Genomic DNA, 16,308 nt, shown 5'->3' with positions numbered 1-16,308 from the left:
GTCGCTGGTGCGCGATGAGACAAGGATATCCCTACCAGCCAAGCCCTCCCTAACCCGGACAACGCTAGGCCAATTGTGCGTCGCCCCACGGACCCCCCGGTTACGACAGAGCCTGGGCGCGAACCCAGAGTCTCTGATGGCACAGCTGGCACTGTAGTACAGCACCCTTAACCACTGCGCCACCCGGGAGGCCATTCTTTCCATTTTTTAATAATGGATTTAATGGTGCTCCGTGAGATGTTCAAAGTTTCACACAAAATTTCACACATTCTTCTGTTTTGGCTCTGTACTTCAGCACTTTGGATTTAAAATGATACAATGACTATGAGGTTAAAGTGCAGACTGTCAGCTTTAATCGGAAGGTATTTTCATCCACATTGGATGAACCTTACAGCACTTTTTGGGGGACCCAAAGTATTGGGGCAAATTCACTTAGAGTACCAGTCAAAAGTTTGGATACACCTACTCATTCAAGGGTTTGTAGAATAATAGTGAAGACATCAACACTATGAAATAACACATATGGATTCAGGTAGTAACCAAAAAAGTGTTAAACAAATCAAAATATGTTTTATATTTGAGATTCTTCAAAGTAGTCACCCCTTGCCTTGATGAAAGCTTTGAACACTCTTGGCATTCTCTCAACCAGCTTCATGAGGTAGTCACCTGGAGTGCATTTCAATTAACAGGTGTGCCTTTTTAAAAGTTAATTTGTGGAATGTATTTCCTTCTTAATGCGTTTGAGCCAATCAGTTGTGTTGTGACAAGGTAGGGGTGGTAGTCGCAAAAACCATCAAGAGCTATGATGAAACTGGCTCTAATGAGGACCACCACGCGAAATGAAGACCTAGAGTTACCTCTGCTGCAGAGGATACGTTCATTAGAGTTAACTGCACCTCAGATTGCAGCCCAAATAAATGTTTCACAGAGTTCACGTAACAGACACATCTCAACATCCACTGTTCAGAGGAGACTGCGTGAATCCGGCCTTCATGGTTGAATTGCTTCAAAGAAACCACTACTACTAAGGACATCAATAAGAAGAGACTTGCTTGGGCCAAGAAACACGAGCAATGGACATTAGACCGGTGGAAATCTGTCCTTTGGTCTGATGAGTCCAAATGTGAGATTTTTGGTTCCAACTGCCGTGTTTTTGTGAGAAGCAGAGTAGGTGAACAGATGATCACCGCATGTGTGGTTCCCACCGTGCTGGTGACACTGTCTGTGATTTATTTAGAATTCAAGGCACACTTAGCCAGCATGGCTACCACAGCATCCTGCAGTGATACGCCATCCCATCTAGTTTGTGCTTAGGGGACTATCATTTTGTTTTTCAACATGACAATGACCCAACACACCTCCAGGCTGTGTAAGGGCTATTTGACCAGGAAGGAGAGTGATGGAGTGCTGTATCAGATGACCTGACCTCCACAATCACCCGACCTCAACCCAATTGAGATGGTTTGCGATGAGTTGGACAGCAGAGTGAATGCCAAGAGTGTGCAAAGCTGTCATCAAGGCAAAGGGTGGCTACTTTGAACAATATAAAATATATTTTGATTTGTTTAACACTCTTTTGGTTACTACATGATTCCATATGTGTTATTTCATAGTTTTGATGTCTTCACGATTATTATACAAAAGAAAAACCTTTGAATGAGTAGGTGTGTCTGAACTTGGACTGGTACTGTATATGTGTATTGAAGTAGTTAAAGGTTTAGTATTTGATCCCATATTTCTAACATACAGTGACTACATCAAGCTTTTGACTCTGAAAAATAGTTCGATGCATACACATAAGTGAATTTGTCCCAATACTGTTGGTCTCCTAAAATGGGGGGACTATGTACAAAAAGGGCTGTAATTCCTAAACGGTTCACCCATTATGAATGAAAATACCTTCAAATTAAAGCTGACAGTCTGCTCTTTAAGCTCAAAGGCATGGTATCATTTCAAATTCAAAATGCTGGAGTACAGAGCCAAAACAACCAAACGTGTCACTGTCCCAATACTGTTGGAGCTCACTGTATGTGCAGGCCTAATATGTTTTACCTTAATGCATTAACCTGAAAGTGCTTATGTGCCTGCCATTATCGTAACGCAGATCTATTAAGTTGTCAAAATATGGCTCAAAATGTGATTGCATTGGGTGCAATCACATTTTGATGGATGATTGCGATCAAATTGTGGGCAATGACTTCAAAATAAGGATGAAGGTCATAAACGGAAGGGGGCATGCTGGCAGTCTGCTCCCATTCACACATTCATTTTTGTGTTTGGCTGCCAACCGGTTTGACATCCTGCAACCATCTCGAGTTCTCACTATTAACCCTTCCCTACCTAGGCGACTCTGGTTGAACAGAGATGGTGCTCCAGGTGTTGGAGAGAGGGGCGGAGCTCGTTTAATGAAAGCCCTTGCATCTGGATCCGATTAATCATCCGTCAGCATCCCGCCGCCGTCTCTGCCCCTAACGAAACCCCAGCATGCCTTGCAACGAGGCACTTTAATTACTTTCTGTGGTGCTGAATGGCGGAGTAGAAGACACCCCGACAGTGACAGACAGGTGCAGCGATCCTGATTCATTAAAATAAAACAAACGGGTGGAGGGAGAATAAACAGGAGGACAAGAAGATGTGCTATGAGGCGGAGGCGATGGGATAGTGGACGGGGGGCGGGGCTTTGATTTGCTGCGTGACAAGGGTGGCTTTCCGCCTTCAGGGCCTGACATGGATTTATATAGAAGGGGGGCGTGCTGCTTGTCCCGTTCATGTCCTCAGGCCTTTTCTCTAGTCCCAGTGAGGGGACAGAATGCTCACGTGTCTGACTGTCACATGCTGGAGAGCCAGACCAGTGCATGGCTGTCAATAGAGGATTAACTTAATAAAGAAACTCTCTAGTGATTCATCTGTCTAATGGTTGTATATTTGATATTGATATATTTAATCATCTGGGTTAAGAAATCAAATAATATGACATCAAAATGTTCAATATTTCTAAATGCTGCAACGATGTAAACGGTCAAAATTGACAACTTTTTCCATTTAAATCTCAATCTTATATTCATTCTAGTCTTAAATAGCTAACTTTAAGGGTGGAGAAAACTATCATTCACCCCTATGGCAGGAGGGCGGTAAGTTTGTTGCTGGATCGAATCTCCGAGCTGACAAGGAAAAAAATCTGTCAGTCTGCCCCTGAGCAAGGCAGTTAACCCACTGTTCCCCGGGCACTGAAGATGTGGATGTCGATTAAGGCCTCTCTGATTCAGAGGGGTTGGGTTAAATGCTGAAGACACATTTCAGTTGAATACATTCAGTTGGACAACTGACTAGGTATCTCCCTTTCCCTTTTATGTCTTTGAAAGCTGACCTGCAGTGCCAACATCCTAAAGCTTCCACACAGAGTTGCCATATCTCAGCTGAGCGTGTAAGAGAAACACAGATGAGCAACAACGATGTGGAAAGGACCAGCATGTTTACTACCTCCATCTGAAATCAAATACTACAAGCTGCCAGGAGGTCAGGCCATTATGAAAACCCAGCATAAACTACAGTAAATGTATTACCAAATATTATTGGAGAAAAAAAATCAATTCATCCATCCAAACCATAAGCAACATCTATATCAGAGATCATCCACAGCTATTGCTGCTTGAGAAACCTTTCCATAGTCCAGAAAGAATATGAGATATAAAAACAGACCTTAATGACTTAAAAAAGAAAAGAAACGATCAACATCTGACAACATGGTGGAAAGCTCAATGGCCTATTCGCAGCAATAAACAGTAGGGCAATCATTTCTAACGAGCTGAAAAGCCATCAGTCACAATATGAAAACACAATTTGCTTGGATTATTGACGATATTATTGCTGGGTAATTATCAAATTGTGTGTTAATGACTTTTAATATATTAGCTAGCTAATTAGGCTAAGCTGATGCGTAGATCCGAGAGGCGTACCAATGGGTGGTTAAAATGTAATTTGACAGAAATGAGTATTTAAAGAGCCACTAAGTCATTACCATGCATGCACAGGAGAAGACGCATCCGCTACAAGAAATCATTAATAGAAAGGTTTGATTTGACAGGGTATGACTTTTCATTTTTTCCATTTCTCAATGAAAAAGAACAAAGTAAAGCAACTTTTGCAAATTAGGTTTCTTTACCACTTTCCCACAGAGGCAGGCAAGGCATATATCAGTCATTGTTGTCATGATTAGGGTACTTGGAATCCATCATGTAAATGCCAAGATAATGTAGGAAGGAGAGTCTACGTCACCTAGCAGTGGGCTAAACATGGGAAATTAGAGTGCTATACGCCACCTTATGGACACATATTGTATTAGTATTATCCAAGCCAATGCATGGTAGGTGTTCTCACTGGCTTTGTTTCAAGAAAATAAATGGCACATTATTTGTTTTTTTTACATTTACAGGCAGGTACAGCATTTCCCCCCTTTTATTTAAAATAAAATATTTTTTAAAATTCTGTGTGCTTGTTTCTCGTCAACAACATCATAAAAACTGATTGGACACACAATTTAAATACAGAAGCCCAAAGTAACTTATCTACAAAAGTAAATAAAAACCACTGTCTTATGTAAAAGCATTTTATTGCTGTGTACGGTAGTTAGTGTGAGGAAAGTAAACAGCCCTGTAAAAGCTACGTGCCATTTGTTGTTTTCATATCTGAACAGTGACACGTAACAAACGGCATTCTTTAACCGTGATGGATTTGACATGAGACGAAACTGTTTGATTGTTTTCAGTTACGAGTCTGTGCCCATCCCAAAAAAAAAAGCAATTTGAAGAGCCAGACTGCCTCGCCCTACTGTCTAATATGAGACTCCCTCTATTTGGCTCAAGTCTGGCTGGAGTGCCGGTAATATTAGCTCCCACTTTATTGAGAGATCCATTAATCGTAGCCTTCTGCCTGTGACCCCTGACCTCCCAGACTGACCCTTTAACATCGTGTTACTGTCTGGCACAGATAACTTCTGTACCAGCCCCCTTGGTTCTCATGAGTGGCAGCAGTTCCCTTTGTAGCTAAATCATTAGACGGCAATGAAAATAGGACCAGGGGAGAACTTTATGCAATCAAACACTGCCGTAATATGCAGCTTCCCTGCTAATAACCATGGGTAGTGTTTCACTGGAGCGAACATTTATCAGGATGTATATGCAATCCTTTTTTCTTTTTTGCAGTTATGGTAATAATAATTGTCTAAAATTATGATAGGAATAACTATCCAAATAATACAAAATATGCTTATTCGGTTGTTACTAGCTTTTTCATAGGTGTTCACTAGACATATTTATTTTAAAAGGGTCCAATGAGCTCGTTTTTATCTCGATATCAAATCATTTCTGGGTAACAGTTAAGTACCTTACTGTGATTGTTAATAATAATGACTTCTTAGCAAAGAGTCATTTCTCAAGCAAGAATTTTACTAGGACTGTCTAAAGTGGTCAGAGTAGGAAGGGGTATACTGAAAAATATCTGTTATCGGCATATCTCGTTATTGGTCTACTTTCTAATTTACCGCCTGGTGATGTCACCATGCAGGCCAAAACTCCATCCCACCAAAACAGGCTGAATTGTCAGGCGGTCTTTTCAAAAAGCTCTTACACAAATGATCATTTTCACAATTTCACAGTATATACTGTACTCTATATCATCTACTGCATCTTGCCATCTTATGTAATACATGTATCACTAGCCACTTTAAACTATGCCACTTTATGTTTATATACCCTACACTACTCATCTCATATGTATATACTGTACTCTATACCATCTACTGCGTCTTGCCTATGCCCGTCTGTACCATCACTCATTCATATATCTTTACGTACATATTCTTTATCCCTTTACACTTGTGTGTATAAGGTAGTAGTTGTGGAATTGATAGGTTAGATTACTCGTTGGTTATTACTGCATTGTTGGAACTAGAAGCACAAGCATTTCGCTACACTCGCATTAACATCTGCTAACCATGTGTATGTGACAAATAAAATGTGATTTGATTTATTCCAACCGCAGTGTGGGAATATATATGAAACACAGGAAAATTACATTTCTGACTGCACTGGGCCTTTAATTTTGCATTAAGTAATTTAGGTATCATTTTTCCAGCGCTTCAGAGAACAACTTCATCCACCATAAAAGTACCAAACAGAAAAAATAATTCTGTAACTTTATATAAGCCATAGATGTCTTCAACAAACTGCACTCTGCCCGTTTTAGACAGCCAGAGCTTAGCTAGGACGAGTGTTGAAAGCAAATACCTGATTGTATTAGTGTCTCCCTTTAAGCTGTTGTCACCTAGCTGACCGATTATGGGCAATTACCTGATCTGTCGGAATCCCAGCCGAATAGATTGAATTCGGATTGATTTCTGCCCAGGAAAGAGGAGGGAATTTAAAGGCTTTTTTAATTGGGTATTTGGTGTGAGCTGATCTGAACACCATGGCCTTCCCAGGGGATCCTTTATAGGGCAATAATGGCATTGGGCTGCAGTCTCGTCTGCTGACTCCCTCCCAAGGCCATAACCCTGCATTTGCTCTGAGTGCTTTTCTATTATGCATTGATAGTTGAGCATCAATCAATAAGTGGAACCAAAAACCCAGCGAAACCAACTTCTTAAGTGTAAAACTCCTCTTAATACCGGGCCTTTCAAACAACTTAACCTGGACGCTTTCTCTCTTCTGCTCCCTCAGCACTTTGAACACATTTCCAGGTGCCTGGCGACAGTGTGTTTTATTTAGCAGGCTGGGTCTACAGTATGTGTTGGGGGTGAAAATGCCCTGTGCTTGAGTCATAACTCAAACTGTTAGGAATAAATATAACATGCGTATGATGAAAGAAGAAGCCCTATTTGATGGAAACCTGACCACCGGTAAGGGTGGTTCTCGGTAAGGGTCACAACTAGGTCTATTTCTTATTTTTGCTTTGAGAGCATGTGCAGCCATTTGTTTTTAGCCTACACAATTTTGTGTGACCTTTGTCGATTCCACATAATGGTCACAGTGAAAAAACAATACATTTCGTAATTGTTGTTAGCATATGATTGTATTTATATCTTTGTATTACCATGTTTTGCGATAACAGCTTTAATACAAAATTTTAAAATGATCATTCTAAACGGAGGACATATGAAGCCAAAAAATATTATTCTACAACAGTCACCTTTCATATTACCAGGCACTGCCATAGTTTACTACGTGGGGAGGATTCTGGGAAAGAATCTGTGGGAGAACTCAGTCTGTCCTATAGTATAGTATTTAACTCAGTCTAGAACTCAGTCTGTCCTATAGTATAGTATTTAACTCAGTCTAGAACTCAGTCTGTCCTATAGTATAGTATTTAACTCAGTCTAGAACTCAGTCTGTCCTATAGTATAGTATTTAACTCAGTCTAGAACTCAGTCTGTCCTATAGTATAGTATTTAACTCAGTCTAGAACTCAGTCTGTCCTATAGTATAGTATTTAACTCAGTCTAGAACTCAGTCTGTCCTATAGTATAGTATTTAACTCAGTCTAGAACTCAGTCTGTCCTATAGTATAGTATTTAACTCAGTCTAGAACTCAGTCTGTCCTATAGTATAGTATTTAACTCAGTCTAGAACTCAGTCTGTCCTATAGTATAGTATTTAACTCAGTCTAGAACTCAGTTTGTCCTATAGTATAGTATTTAACTCAGTCTAGAACTCAGTCTGTCCTATAGTATAGTATTTAACTCAGTCTAGAACTCAGTCTGTCTTATAGTATAGTATTTAACTCAGTCTAGAACTCAGACTGTCTTATAGTATAGTATTTATTCACTCAGTCTAGAACTCAGTCTGTCCTGTAGAATAGTGTTTAAGAGAAATACTGTAAGAGGGAGGCGGTCACAGCTTTGACTCGCCACATAATACACAAGCCCACGTCTAAATCTCCCATAAGCCCCGTCCCCTTCAGCCTGCAAGTCACCACTAATGCACCTTTTCCTTTAGGACAAAGTCCAAGACGCCGTAAGGTTATCTGCTGCGAATTTCTCGGAATTGGCAAGTTCACCTTTCCCTGTGTTCAGATGATAGGAAGCGATAGTCAGAGGGATCGATTGCCGATTATTGTTGATATGTATAATGTATGTCTTGGTCCGACATATTCAACCACAGTAAATTCAAACCGACTGTGCTGTAAAAAAACTCATGAAACAGGCGAAATAGTAATGTCCACTCTTATGTTGTTTTCTGGGTAATGCGGTTTATTGGGTTTGCACCATGATCTGATCAACATTGCTTGGTAGCAGATTTATCCTTCAAGAAATGTCCACTATTTCCTTGGATTTAATTGCATACACACATAACCTCACATTGTTCAACCAAAAATAAACAATTTGGTGTTATTAAGGTTCCATTGCTAATAGTAAATAATGCATCATGGTTATCAACTGATGGTGTTGAGCTCATTCACTGGGCTCCACCTAAAGAGTGATTCTTATTGGATTGAATTGCTATAGGCTTCAGAGGACTGTAGTAGTGAAAGCATAATTGAGAACATTTGTTCTTATCAGTGAGAGTGAAACACCTTCTCAGATGGCCTCTAGTTTACCCCTACTGCATGTCTTAGAAGGCCCAAGGAATCATCTAAGTCATCATTATTACCAGAAGGTGGGCTTGTGCCTTAATGGTTATGTACTCTTGTTCAAGGCATTCAAACTGTAACTTCCCTGATGTGGAGTCAGTTTTAACTCGTTTAACACCACTGCTACAGTATAAACATTCTTAGTGAACCCGCAGTGCGTTTTTCCTTAATCTGACAATGATTGAATTGGGACAATGGTTCAGCTTGTGAGATATAACACCATCACGCCCCAGTCGTCTGTTGAGAAATCACCCATCCACCTGTCGATCTACAGTATAGAAATGGGTGAAAATTACAGCATGAACAACTGTCAAAGATATTAATAAAGAACAAAACTTGTTTTTTATGCATCAATGACCAACCAATACTTGAGGAAGTTGTATAATGATACCATCAATACAAAGTAACAAAAATGTCCCCCATCAACCCTGCTCCTGGAAAACCTAAGAAGTAGAGGGAGGTGCCCTGGTGAAGCAACAAGGCACTCCAATCTACTTTGGTTACACAAACTTTGTTTACAGCCTCAATACATCAGAGCCCCGAGCCTTCTCCACTCCGTCTACCATCTGCTCGTGAAGAATCTGTTTCACTCGATGAGCCAAGCCCAGCCTTTATTGGTCCTAATGGCACTATCAGCTGAGCCGCCAAACCCAATTACTGCTTAAAAAGGGAGGCCACCCCAGCTAATCATGGCCGCCTAACCTGATTTCCCTGTGATGAAGAGAGGGGATAAAGAGCAGTTAATGGAGGGAGAATGATCTCTCAAATACAAAAAACTCAATTCATTTCTCCAGGAGAGCAATCTGTCTGATTCAGCCTTAATGGAGTGGAGTTTCATTAGACACCAGGCCTTAGTAGTAACACCGATGTCCCCTTATCAACCAAATGACAAGATTTTCGACATCAAACGGGTCCCACTCATAAGTGCCATGTTGGAAGGATAATATAGTATACATGAGCTAGAATCATAGTCAATTCACCTAGATGTGATATTAAACACTTTTGGGGGGGATTTGTTGAATGTGGCAACAGTACCAACTGATATTCTGCAGAAGCTTAAAGCACTTCAAGTGGCTTACCTGATGTCATGTGACATAAGTATGATGATCATTGCATCATACTTAGCATGCATTAAGTCACTTTAGCATAGATGCCACATTTGTCAAATCACCCTAACAACCTGTTTTCTCACCCTTTTAAACGGAATATAATTTGCTTGCTTATACAGGATTTGTATAGAGGCATTGTGAAGGCTTTACTACATTCAAATTCAAAGTACTCATCATTCATCACTTATCAAGTGTTGCAACCTTGGCATGACCAGTGAACAATCTCAACTGGAGTCATGGACTGCTTATAACTAGGCCTAACTGACATCACTGCCCATCACCTGAGGGAGAATTCAAGAATAATTGACATTGGCCACTCAACAGTATTTACTACACAGTAAATTGTTCACTAGTTACAGTATACAAGGTCAGCAGCAGGTATGTTGTCCTGGACATTCCAGGGATACCAAGGGAGCATATTAGGTTCATGTGTAAAAAATATATGACTTTTTATGGAAATTTGAGTTAAATGATGGGTTCCTGGAATTCAATCAAAGTGAGTATCCCATCCCTCACTGAGTCAGATGTGGAAAGACCTCAGGCTTTTCCCATGTTCTGTCTCTGACTATAACCTGTATACATTTCCTATCAATTTAATGTCTTTGTATGTCTTTCTGGGAATGAGTCATAAGGGCAGAGTACGACTGGCAATCTGTGCACATGGAAGGACGACACAGCAGCACACACACACACACACAGACAGATATGATCCAGAGGGCACTGGTTGGCTAGGGCACAGGGCCACAGCCAGGGTCTGCAGACGGACATTAGGCCAAGCCCAAGTTAAAATCCTATTAGTTTGAGTTGGGAATCGGATTATCGTCGTCGAGAATCACTCGTCTGGCAACTAGGGTCTAATTTATGCCAATCAACGACAATTATTGAGGGGAAGGGAGCTCCTATTAGAGAACCTCATCCACTTAGTCTAATGAATGGGGAAGATTCAATCTCTGCTGTGGAGACGGAGCATTGGGGAGCTGCAGCTGGAGGCGATTGCTCCAGGCTGGAGAGCCAGTGCTGTTATTTATCAACAAGGGGGTGCTGTCAGGGCAAACATGAGCTGGGGAGAGGGCACTCTATGGTAGGGGCATTGCAGAGGCTAATGGCATATTTCTGTATTTCTCTGATAGAAATGTGTCACTCCCTAATCTATGGTCATCCATCAAAACAAATGAAAGATTATGAATTTGCTAACAAATTTCATAAACTAGGGATAGTTTTCTGCCAAAATCACACATGTCATTTAATACATTGAGGGATTGGCTTCTAGGGCCATCTAATGATGTGACTCAGACACCAAATGCAGAATTACAGTTCACATTCACCAAATGTAAAATTATAGGGTGTCAATGACTTTCTGTCACATCAGTTGCATTACATATTGAACACAGTAAATTGTTAGATTTTCTAAAAGGTAGATAGATATTTGTTATAAACTGTAGACGGGTATTGAAACAGAAGGGTTCAAATGTAGTCATGTATTTATGTGTAAATACTGCCCTCTAGTCTCAGAGTTGCAAATAGTAGGCTTGAAGCTCTTCACACAAAACAAGCACAAAGGTCCAATAATGCATTCAGTATCAGAAGAAAATCAATGACTTACTATGGCAAAATAAATGGTCCCTTTCTGTAATGAATGGCAAATGATAAAATCATATTGGCAGACACACAATCATAGCCTGATCCCAGACAGGTTTGTGTTTTTGCATACTCAATTGTCATAGTCAAACTAAACATGTTTGGAATAAAAAATCCATAAGGAGTTGCCAAGAGAGTACAAACAGACTTGGCACCCCGGCAAACACAATCCCCACATTGGCCACCCATTCAATTAGCCCTCAGCTGGAATCTATGAATGGAGATGAACATCAGTGTTTCCTGGGTCAAACATTTTTCCATGCTACTATATATATATATATATATATATATATATATATTTATTTTTTTCTCATGTTGATACTACTTAAATTCTAACGCAAATCCCAAGTGAGATATTTGGGAATATGGCCCAAAAATATGTAACGCCTGGCAAAAACGTTAAGTGCCCTAATTTGCATTCACCTTGGTTTCGGAATGTTTTGACACGACACTCAAGAAATAACCTATCAGTGACCTGCATCCTTTAAAATTTCAACTGCATTCATGCAGAATCTGCTGAGTGACTGACCCGCTAGCCGCACTTGACATTCAAGACAGCAGGTAACGTTAGGTGCTGTTTTTGAATTAGCTAGCTGGTTATCAGCTAGTATAAAATGACTATTTTGGAAATGTTTGTCAATAGGTACCTAGCCAAGTAACTATTTAGCTACAGTAACGTTAACTATATCCCCACGTGCAATAACTAGCTTCACACAGTTCTACAAGATGTTGGCTAACTCGCTACATAGTCAACACACGTTTTAGCTATCAGCAAATTGAATTTGATTTTGACGACGTGCTAGCTAGGTAGATACCGTTTGTAAACGCAGAGACGCAGTAATGTAACTAGCGTTAACTACATGACTAGCTACTGCATAGGCCGCGTTTACCTAATGACGACTGAGATCCGTCACGCGTAATTTCTAGTGATGTGCAGTTCGCGACTATTTTTTACCGGGGCTGCACGCGCGCCACCGGCACCTGGCTAGACCTTCCTTTTTCTGGATAGGCCTAATTAAACATTTAATTATTAAAGTGATAGGCTGAAGAACTTTGTAGAATTTAGATAATTTTGAATACACACATGGATTATAATAAACAAATGGATAAGACTGTTCTATTCTCTTTGATTTAGTTTATTTTGCAACTCGGACATATGACTGAATAGATGACATACTGACTGAACTGAATGAAGGATGAATTAAATCAAATATGTTGGAATGATGAGTTTCAGGCATCATGAATGCTCTGCACTTTATTTGTCTAGTAGGCAAATAGGCCTACATTGGGGTATAATGACTATGGCTGCAGGCCTCCAGAAGGGCATCTTCTGAGGCTGAGGGGTGCTTTTCCGAAGGCGCGTGGTGCTGTATGGAGATCACAAGCTCTGTCGCGATGGGAGGGAATAACCTATTTGGAGACTACCTAAGACCACTACAACATAGTTATTGTAAAGTGTGGAAATAAGCTTATGCCAGATTTAGTCTACGTTTAACCTCTCCCTTGTTCATTTCAATGTCCATATGTCCATGACTGATTTTCATATAAATCATGTAAAATTGTTTTAAATTCATATGAACCCCTCTTACACAATATGCTTTGGCAAGATTTTTAGCGATGAAATATATATCAAAATAGTCGATTAAAAAAATATATTTTGAGTGTCAAAGACTACAGTGGTCATACGTAATTCATATAGTCATCAATTATTCTTCTATGTTTCATTATTCCTGGCAGATACTACTGGTTATGATTCATTATTCCTGGTAGATACTACTGGTTTTGATTGCAGATGGAGCCCAGCGAATGTGATGGTGCAATATTGAATTAGTCATATTTTGATAAGGTGGATGCATGGGGATGTCCACGTCACCCAGAGATATGCCCATGCTGTGGAGATACACCTAGCAGACTGAAACTTCACTGTTTTAGGCATAATACAGCTAATGCTGTCCAGACTTGCGCTGGCAAACAAATCCATTGCATTCGCTACCTAAATGTGAAGTAAACTCAACTGAGGATTAATAGAGAATGTAGACTTTTAACTTGAAAATGTGCAGGATACCTCTTTCCCTGACTTCAGTTTTTTTTTATACTGTGTTATGCTTTAGTGATGGGCATTCCGGCTCTTTTCAGTGAGCCGGCTCCTTTTGCTCCCAAACGGCTCTTTAAAAAAAAAAAAAGGTTGTATTTTTTCAAGTCAAACAGTTTGTGATAGTTTGACTATGATTGGTGTTAAAACAATTCTTATTAAATTAAATCATACTCTACCTTAACCACAATGTATTTGAAAATGCATTGGTTTGTTATGAAAAAGAATGCTATTAAACATTTGCATTTAAAGTATAACTTTTTTACTGTATATCAACAAAGTGCATATAAATGTAACAATTCAAAACGAACACAATCTGAACAGCATAATATAATATTGCACCATATCAAAGAAAAATAAATAACAATTAGCAAAACTGCAGCATCCCACTTAAAACATTAAACTGGTCCCTCTTTTTTTTCTTTTTTTTTTTCTTTTTTTTTCTCTCTCTTCTTTATTGCCATGTTATAACCAGCAGCACACAGCAATGCTGACCATGTTTTGCTTTTATAAGAGATTTGCATTCAGAAATGCAAGCTGCCTCACTTTCGAGGGCCTGATGTGGTGTCTTCTCTCAGTAATTATTTGTCCCGTTTTCGATAAGGCCCTCTCAGAGGGAACGGATGTGGCCACTATGCAGAGTCTCCCTGTCATGACTTTAGATAGCCGTGGGTAGACAGAGGCCTTGTTCTTCCACCAGCTCAGAGGATCTGCAGATCTATGGAGGAGGGGCTCCTTCTATTAGGATCGGACCTCCATTATGGCATCTGCTGAGCGATTCCTTCGTGCTGCATCCCGGGTTGCTCTCTCGTCAAACAGCAGACGTTTGTGGCACTACTGCTGGTGCTTCTGCTCCATCTGATCCCTCTTCTTCCTGTTGCCCTGGTGCCTGAGCCAGCTGACTGCTGGGGCTGTCCCTCCCTGCTGCTGAGGTTATTCTTTGAAGAGCCTCATCAATCGTTCTGGCATCACTGAAGGCTACATTCTTAAACCTGGGGTCAAGTGCAGTGGTTTCTGATAGCACGTGATTATATTCCATTCTGTGGAACTTTCTGTACATTGATGAACATAGGGTGTCCATCAACTCTGTCACATGTCCTGTGGTTACTTTGCTTCTCTCTGGCGGTTGGCTGTGATTCGCTGCAGACCCTTACACAGGAGTATCATTTTTGAGGCTGTCATATAGCTGAAAAGAGAGACCAGTAACTTATTAGTTCAGGTTCATGTTTTGTCTACTGATAGTACATTCTCATCTACTGCTCATTTACATATATAATACAGGATTAAATAATGATGTAGTAATAACTGCTTACCGTACCTCTCTCCACTGATTTCCACAGTGACCTGCTCAAAGGGTTCCAGGCCTCTGTACACCTCATCCACCTCCCATTCCTCTTGGGTCAGAGCATCAATAGGTGCATTGACAATGGCCAGGGTAGAGATGATGGCATCCTTTGACTCAAGAAACAGCCTCAACATATAAAATGTTGAATTCCATCTTATATTACAGTCTTGTTTAGGCCCATCTGGCATTGTGTAGACTTGAGTTTTTCAGCACCTACTGTGCTCCTGTGGAACTATTCCACAGCTGCTTTCACAGCTGCTTTCAATTTGTCCAGCTAGACATCGAAAAGTCTTCAATGAAGTGACATGTAACCGACATGTAAGAAGTGGTTACCCTTGATGTCCAGCAGTCAGTGGTAAGGCAAACTGCAGTAGCTTTTGGGACTCTTTCCCGCACTGAAGCCTGTGTGCTCTCGTACAGTTGTGGAATAAGTGATTTTGAAAGTGGAATTGTGTACATTGGATTTAGACTATTGCTATAATTTCTAAAACCTCCGTCCTCCACGATGGAAAATGGCTGGAAATCGGTTGCAATCATTTTAGCCAATTCAATATCAATTTGGCCTTGTTTTGCTACAGACATAGACTTTGGCATAAACTGGTCCATAGAAGCCTGCGTTGCTGTGGGTTGCGGAGTAGGCCTACTTGACTGAGTGGATACATCTACACGTGTGGAGGTGGTGGCTCTATCACTAGCAGGCCCGCTAGTTTCTCGACCCTCCGCTACAGCTAGCTTTACAGTTGGGTGCACAGTTCGCATATGCTGGTGTAGGTTGTGCGTAGAACAGGCTTTATATGAGATTTTGTTTTGGCAAATTCTAAACTGCTCTAACATTGACTACATTATTAAAATGCATCCAAATGCTACTGTGCTTCCGACTCATTTTCCAGCTGTTGTTTTCACAGCTGTCCTTCCTAGCTCTCCTCGGCTGCTAAGTGTGTGACAGTGAGTGAGTTGGCTCGGCCCTCCCTCACGCATCTTTGGTTCATTGGTTGACACTGCGTGTCTGATTGACAGGAACAACAGGTGAGACTTAGTCTGAGCAGACAGTCAGAACGAATGTGTGTGCGCTTGAGCATTTAGGCCTATATTTAATTTTTTCGTTCTTTGAATTAGTTAATTCTATTAATTTAAATCTTAATTTTTTTATAAATAGATTTGTCTCTTCTGATATGCGAGCCGGCTCCCAACGTTCACCTACAAGAGCCGGCTCTTAGAGCCGACTCGTTCGCGAACGACCCATCACTCCTCACTTGCCGTATGGTGTACGTTTTTGTTTTTGTTTTGTTGGTGAGATGGAACTGCCAAAACTCTGAAAGGTATTATTGTACGTCATTGGTTCCTTCATGAACACCTCCCCTCTCAAGCATCCCATTGCCCCTTTGAGTCAAAAGGGAAATAAAAGTATTTTGAGTAATTTCACTCCCGACTGCCGAACACCTGCGCTCACCATCATTAACAGATCCAAAGGACACTGTCTACCGGCCGCCTCCCACTAG

At 40.6% G+C, this 16,308-nt stretch overlaps 1 protein-coding gene across 5 annotated transcripts in view; it reads left to right on the top strand.

Annotated features, from left to right (window-relative positions):
- Window positions 1-16,308, top strand: part of adad1 (adenosine deaminase domain containing 1 (testis-specific)) — an 83,158-nt gene that overhangs the window by 51,668 nt on the left and 15,182 nt on the right. For 3 of the 5 annotated variants that reach the window (XM_065019749.1, XM_065019748.1, XM_065019746.1), the window contains exons 1-2: window positions 11,807-11,933; window positions 15,715-15,835. The exons of 1 other annotated variant lie outside the window; for it this stretch is intronic. The gene's annotated coding sequence lies outside the window, so the exon portion shown is untranslated. Of the gene's footprint in view, window positions 1-11,806; window positions 11,934-15,714; window positions 15,836-16,308 lie in introns of those variants that run through there. One more of the 5 variants, XM_029662205.2, reaches the window with a different exon arrangement.

Source organism: Oncorhynchus nerka, linkage group LG6 (genome assembly GCF_034236695.1).
Source record: "Oncorhynchus nerka isolate Pitt River linkage group LG6, Oner_Uvic_2.0, whole genome shotgun sequence".
Classification (NCBI taxonomy): Eukaryota; Metazoa; Chordata; class Actinopteri; order Salmoniformes; family Salmonidae; genus Oncorhynchus; species Oncorhynchus nerka.
This window is presented reverse-complemented; position numbering and strand designations above follow the sequence as displayed.